This window comes from Lygodium microphyllum, chromosome 22, assembly GCF_053477565.2.
Source record: "Lygodium microphyllum isolate KBCC chromosome 22, Lygodium_microphyllum_v1.1.10, whole genome shotgun sequence".
NCBI lineage: Eukaryota > Viridiplantae > Streptophyta > Polypodiopsida > Schizaeales > Lygodiaceae > Lygodium > Lygodium microphyllum.
Window position 1 is genome coordinate 128,671,723 of NC_141156.1, and position 8,120 is coordinate 128,679,842.

Sequence of the window (8,120 nt, forward strand, 5' to 3'; positions counted from 1 at the left end):
TTCACATCCTTAAACTTAGGATTGCTCAAAGCATTTTCCAATGTACTTTCCTTCAACAATCTACTAATACACGATTCAACCTCACCATCACCTAGGTTCTCTCTTTGAGCTACCTTACATGCTTTGATACGTAGCGTCCATGAGTGATCTTCCATGCAGAGTCTCCAAAACATACATGATATCCTGCGTCATCAAGCTGTCCAACTAATATGAGACTGTATGTCAAAGTGTCAAGAATTGTGTGGTGGGGGGATTTGCTCAAAATGCTGTGTTGAACACACACAGAATATACAAGGAGAAGCTCACTCAAGAGAAAAGAAGAGAGATAGAGGCCAAAACGTTTTTTTGCTAGTTTCTTCTTCTTCTTCCACACACTTTACAATGTACACAAAGTATAGATAAGATACAACATAAAGGAAAGTGGCCTACTAAGTCAAACAATGCATAACCGACTACACTAGTCGAGTGGTGCTATAACTATGCCAGCTGTAAATAGGTGTAACAACCTCAATATAATAAGTAATGAGTTAGTGGCCATGTGAGAGTCATAATGACCACCAATGTGCTAAGTGTAGACGTGTGGACCCATCTAACTAGGCCACTATTCACAATTAACTCATTGATTGGCTTCTTTTTTCGTTTGCGCTTATGTGTTAGCTTGTTATTGATCATGTCATTCAATTGTGCCTTTGCATCCTCATATGAGATACCAATGTCATGGATAGTATCCTACATTGAAATAATTTAATTGTTTTGGTGAATTATAGTATCATTCAGCTGTACCACTTGTCCTAGGAGCTGTTGTATATGAAGTTAATGTGCAGTAATCACATCATGGCAATTTTTTATGGTTGCTTGGCAAGTTGTAAATACTTTGAACACTTGATCATTGAGTTGCCTAGTATAACCAAGTAACCCATTTTCACCCTCGCACACATACTTCAGCAAATTTGTGATTCCTAAGAAAGTTGGAGGTCCCTTATTTAAGGGTCAATTGGGTAGATTCCCCCATCAACCCACAAATCCACATGTTTCAATTCCATTTGTGTGTAACTCTGCAAAACTTGAGGGCTGACACTGGTACGCTGGGTTCTTTTGAATAATGGGGCATATTCAATCTCTACCTCAATATGCAACTCCTTCTTTCTTGTATTCATTTTACTATTAATAGAAACATGAAGCCTACTTGGTTGTCACAAGAGGCAGAGTGGAGATGCATAGAGAGGCACGCAAAGGTGCCAAGGAAAAGGAGGGTGTAAGTAATTCACTCTGTTAATGAAGGTTGCATAAACACAGAGAAGAGGTCACAATAGAGCCATGAGAGAGTATAGATATGGGGGGAAATAGCTTAGAGGGTAGGGATGTCCAAGACTTTTCATATTTTAGATATTTCTATTTTGCCTCCAAAAACATCTCCAAAAAACACAAAATTTGACTAGTTGGTTTGTTTTTTGACCAAAAGCTAAGATATAAAAAATCTCGAAAATATCTTAAAAGGAACTTCCAAAATTTCATTTTCCTTGTTCTCGATTAAAAAGTCAATTACCTTGTATCTACTAATCATTTTGCATTGAAAATGAAGTACCACACTCTCGTAACTAACTCCTTTTTTAATATAAATTTGGTTGAAAAAGAGTTCTTGAATGAGGAGAGAGAAGGAATCTGAGTATATCTTTGTAGATAATATAAAAAAGGCAAAATGAGATTGCAAAAGTGGAGAGATAGGAGGATTATTTTACTATTCTTCTCTCCTCTTTTTCTTGTTTTAACAAGGAGAGAGGAGGGGCTAAAAGGCCCATTTGTGAGTTCATTTTTTTCCTAATGGTCATTGCCTTCCCTCACTCTGTAGCCAATTCTCTCTTCAAAGTAAAAATCTCTCTTATTTTCTATTATTGGTAAGTGGTATGGGCTCTCTTTCCCTTTCTAAAGGTTGACTTCCTCTCCCCATCCAATTGATCCCTTTGCTCTTCTAGCTCTTTTAATAGCTCTTCAAAACTTGGTGCTGGGGGCGGTCATGGGTAAAGAAGGGGTGGACCCTTCTAGTCTTGGTGTTTTATGTGCCTTCTAACTAGATTCCACATTTGCAATTGCGAACTATTTGGTACCAATGGCCATATCTTCTTCTGATCTCACCTGAGAGAGTGATGACTTGTGTAGTAAGTCGATAGACCATGCTCTCTAGTCTAGTTCTAGCCAAATCATCTATTGTGGGGCCTAGGATGGGCGATGTTGTGGTTATGAGTGAATGGGAATGCATTTCTAATGAAGCCTTACCTTGATGATTGGTGGCCTAGTTGTAGGTCCTATTGCACTAGTGACTGCCTTTAAAGACCCTCCCAAGTTGAGATCCATCAAGGTCATCTCTTCTACTCTCGAAGGGTTGGTCTCCTTATCTTCTAATCCCTAAGGCTGTCTTCTTGTTCTTGCTTTTTGAGGCACTCCTCCTCCTCCTCCTTTCTTTTTGCTTGGTTTCTCTTCCTCTCCTTTTTGGAGGCTTCTTTCGCTTTTCAGAGTTCTTTCTCCTCCTTGTCATGCCCTTCTCTTGTTCAGTTACATCGTGATGACAAAATTTCCCCCTTACTTTCTTCTAATGGATATGGAATGTGGCTCCTGTTGCAATTGTGATTTCTAGCTTCTTGTACTATGGATCTTGGAATCTCTTTCTCATTAACTTAGGTGGTCATTTTAGTGCCATGTCTTGAGCTTGAATATCAATATTTATGTGCACAAGATGGGTTGCTTTATATTCTCCAGCTAAGCTTGTCATGGGGGTTTTTGTTGTAGCTCTTGTACTAGGTTCTTTATTGGTTTGGAGCTTCTACCACATAGCAACAAGTTTTTCTATAGTCTCCTCTACCTCCTATAGCAATCTCCTGATTTTCTCTTCCTCTTGCTCCTTTACTCCTTTGAGGATCCATGCTCTAGAGCTTCAGTGCAAGTGGATGACACCTCTTGCATTGCTATGCCTTGTAGTTCCTGTGCTAATGGCTTTGCTCCTGGAAATGATTATTTGGTGACTTCTTGTATAATGGTTGTTAGCATCCCACCAAACCCCACCAGAGTGACCTTGGTTGCAACCTCAATGCCTACATCATAAAAACCATCCATGATGCATTTTTCGCATCATGGATGGTTTTTATGATATAGTAATTGAGGTTTTTATTATCCATTGTTGGAGTAGCCATGATTTCTAGCATTGCAACCTTGATCCTACTCATTAGTGAGTTGTACCTATTTCGAGAGAATAGGGCATGTATCAATCTAGCTTGAATTTAAATTGAGGGATTTGGGATATCCTCCTCCAGGGCTAATGCCATCATTGATGAAAACCTTCTGCTTGTCCATCCCTAGCATTGCATAAACATCTCATTTTGGTCACTTCTCCTACTTATTTAGTAGGCCCAAGACTTTGTGCACCACCATTGGATTAAGAGGGATCTCTACATGTTTCTATGCATGGTTGTTGCTCATAGTAATCAATCCATTATGCTTGTCTAGGATCGTAGGTAATGCGAAATTCTATGCACTGCTCATAATTTATTTTCCACATTCAAATTTCTCATGTACTTGTGCAATTTATGCTAGTCTACTAATTCTTTGGCATCTAGATTTTTGGCAGGCACTTCTTTTAGGTTATGGATCTATTTGTATTGCAAGTGGCGATATCCTTTAACTTCTGTATTTAACTTGTAATTTGCATGTTCTCTTTCAAAAAATGGTGTTTGGGACTTGCTCATCTTTTTGCATATGGCTTTGTCTCTTTATCCTACCATACTCAAGGTCTAACAACATACTGTGGTGAGTTTTCAAAGAAGTACTGAATTTGTTAAGAACAAAATACATATACACAAGCTGCCAAGTAAAAATTCACCCCTCTCACAACACAAAGAAATTTGAAATTTTTGCCTTAAAGCTCCACATCTTGCATGAGGAGATTTTTGCATATCAGTAAAGTCAAAAAATGTTTCAAATAATAATCAATTTACAAATTATATGCAGCATTACAAACTTTATGTAGTGTTTATGCAAAGAGTTTAAGCAAACCCCTCCTCCTCCGAATGGATTGTAATACTTCTAGGATTGCACAAGGGGTCATGGCAACTATGTTTATAACCACAACTCATAGAAGTATAGATTGTATTCCATGGTAGTATAATGGTCCATATCCTATGGAGACGAATACTGATATGGGTAATATAGGCTAGAATATTAGTAAGGAGATCCCTTGAATTTATTTTACTAGCAATATGAATCTCTTCCTTGCTAATAAGGACTCAAACTATATACGGATTCAACATCACATTATTTTCTAATGTTTGTCTATGGGTGAGAGCAAGTACTCAAAAAACGATGTGGGAGCAACATAAGTAGGATTATACTTCGACATTTTAATGGCACATTGCTTCTCTGCATTGGTATTCATGATTTGACATCTTGCTCTTTCCCATTGTTCTCATAGATGTAAATCAATGCTACAATATCAAGGAGTTAGTTTGTGGTGCTAAGATGAGGTTGATTAGTTCATCAAGTGTGATGTCAACATAGCTTTGTTTGAAGGAGGTGATTAATCTTTCTTTTAGGGCCTACTCTTGTGAAACCTGACTTGCAATAATCTCCTTGGCAATTGAAGTAGCCTTGGTAAAGATGAGTTCATATTTTTCCATGAGCATAGTAGGGACCTCACATAGTCTACGATGTTTTCATCAAGGTGACCTAGGTCTCAAGTTGTTCGTAGCTATGAGTAAATGCAATGAAGGTGTTATTGAGCTATCAAAATATGTGATTATATTGTCCCTAGTATCTACAACCATGCTAGTACCTAGTTTCAAAAGAGAGATTGTCTCTCATAAGAAGGTTTGAGGATAAGAGGGACATCTGCCTTTTTGTGGTGGTTGGTTGATTTGGCCAAGCAGTGTGAATGCTTGACTTTGGCTTTTTGTCATAAGTGACCGATCCACTTTTAATCGGGTTACCAAGACAACTCCTAAGAGTTGTTGCACTAGACGAATAATAAGTATAACTAATTTCAATAGCTCCGTCTAACTTTCAAAGTATTTATGACACTATTTTATCATAGTAGTCCAACTCCATTAGCTAGTGGCCCTCCACTTTTTATTTTCTCAAGCACTTAGGCAATATTTGAATAAAACGTAGGGTTTCAACATAGATATTCAAGTTTCCCCTCATCCCATCACTGTAATTTTCGGTGTTGATGACTTTTTTATTATTGTAGTTATTTCCTATTAATTACTGTGTAATAAATCATAACAGATTACCAACTTTAACAACAATCAAGAATACTCTTACACTCCGCTTATACTCATATGATATAAATTAATGAAATGCTTACACTCTTAATTGTCATAAAATCAAAAACACCATATTTTATATGAATATTTTCTTAAAAAGTAACATTAAGTTTTTTTTTCTCTAAACTTTAAAAATGTTCACTAAAACATAATAAATTGTACTATTAGCTTTCCCATGAGACATCATAATTTGTATTCATATAAAACATATTTTTCTATTAATAAAGACTATAATTTTCACTCAAAATTATCATTTTTGAATTTTAACACATTAAATATTTTGTAAAAATTCTTAGAAAATTTCAATAGATGTCAAGTAGTATAAACTTCATAAGAAAATATTATATCAGATAAATAATCACCCAAAAATTTTATAAAAATTATATATATGATTTTAGAATAATTTTAACCGTTTTTTATTTTTTAAAAAATAAAATCAATTATAAATAGATACTAATAACCATTTAGAGTGTTAAAAAAATCTTTCAGGCATTAGATAAAAATTCTAAACCAAGAAAATTATAACATTACACTACTTATTTTTATTAAACGGAACAAGCGTTTACTTGGAAACACACAAGTCAAAAATTTGTCTTTAGAGGTGCGCGTCCCACAATCTAGCTAGGGAATTTGATCTACTACACTTTACTTAGGGATCTTCTAGCTTCCACCTTGAATTTTGATCTATATCCATGACAATGGCCTCTAGCTTCTCCCATGGGAACTAGGCATTGGAAATCTTGAAATCAAAGCTTAGTTTCAAAGGTTTTAAAAGAGAAGATGGTATTTCTTTTATTGTCTTGCTCACAACTATGAAGGTGACTCAATGGAGGACATAGAGGACCACAACAAAAGGATTTTTCACATGCAACAAATTATTTTCATGATCATGAAGATTTATGCTTTCAATTGCTCTATGTGTTGAAGAGAGTGGTTATAGTTTTGCAAGATGGCCCTCATGGAATGATGGCACCCAATGGGAGAACATTGATCTTTACCTTTGCTTTTCTCCCTCTCTCTCTCTCTCTCTCTTTCTCACAAGCCAAGATGATGATGCCCAGTTCAAGAAGATGATGATTGTTGTGAAAAGCTTTGCAAAAGATTATGATAATTGATGAATAAAAGTGAGAGATTAACAATCATGACAGGGAATGATTCCAACAATGGCAAGAGGGTTAGGATGATAGAGGAAGTGGCCATGATCATCGAGAAGATCCCCCCATCACCAATGAACACCCTAGTTGTTCTTTTCCTCCTTCCTTTCCATGGCAAGATGGCACCCCTTCTTATCACTCTCCCTCTCATCCGAGTGCAACCACCTCTTTTCATAATTTTTTTTCACTATTTCGTTTTATCCCATAACCATTAAAACTCTTCCTACGCGATCAAGGTGTAAATTTCCATTATCAGTAGTAAGCATTGCAATTTCAAGTAGCCCGATTCCATGTCTTCCTTGTTGTTGAGCATTAGCATGTTGTTAATAAGATTTTGAGCAACAAGCTCAATAGGACTATAAGATAAAATTGCTTCCAATAGGCAACCATATCTTTGGCATTTACTTCATTCTAATCAAGATGGCAATGAGCAATCTTTATGTGCCACCTAATTGTCAATACTTTCCCTTACCATTGTACTACTTTGGACTCACATTTTACAAAATTAGCCACACTTCTAGCTTTCTAACCCAAGACCTCTGAATGTCTTGTCCTTACCATCCCTAGCAAAGCTTTAATCCATCTCTCCACCTCTAATTTGCCTTGCAACTTATCACTTCTACGAAAATTAGTAATAACCCCTTTTTCTCTACTACAAGTCCTAGAACACTATGCCCAATGCAACATTCCTCTTTTTTCCTTTGTTAGACTGCTAGCCCATCCTCCCCAAAGACAATAACTACAATCACATTTGCATTAAATTAATGTAAAAAGATGGTAATAGTGTATCAGATGTATATAATTTTATTGAAAATTTCGGGTAAATTTTTGCATGTTTCTATGTGTTTTCATTTCTCCCCACTTAATTGCAAAGGGCCCTCATGAGCACAACTATAAGATATGCAAAATAGCACATAAAAGACTAGTAGACACTAAAAAAGTATAAAAATACTAACTTATGTTGCAATGTAAATTAAACAAGACAAATCGTTCAATTAAGTTGTTTAAAAACTTCTGCAAACTAGCATTTCCCATTACTCACTCTCCCCACTAGAGTGCATAACATAGTTGCATCCAATGCATGGAGCATACCAACTAGGAAGCATTCTAGAGTCGTTAAGCAACAATAATCTCTCTAGGTAATGAAATGCTACACTACTTTCCTACTAGAAATATTGGTTCTAAAATAACATCATTGATAAGGTCCATGCCTATCAAAGAACCCAAACAAGGCAAGCTAATACTACAATACCAAATAGGACTCCTATGGTTTAACTGCTAACCCCCCATGTTCTACTAGAATAACAGTCAACGATCCCTAACTCACAAATTTCTTGAGTTTTTTTTAAAACTTGAAAGCTTTTCCTTTATAAATTTTAATCAAAAGAGTATATATATTTATTTCCCATCCCAAAAGGTCCCACCCTAAAGAGATACAAGGCATTGGATGCAGGGCACCTGTCAAGGAAATCCCTACAGCCTACTAGGACCTTAGGGGCGATGGTTCTTTTCTTTTGGTTTTTTTTCCTCAATCCTTCAGTCTTAGGATGCTCTTTTTTATTTTTTTCTCTTTTTCTTTCAAGAATAATAAATAGATATACTCTCTTGAACTTAATTTATTATTATTTTAGTTTAAGTCTATTGACTTATAGGAATG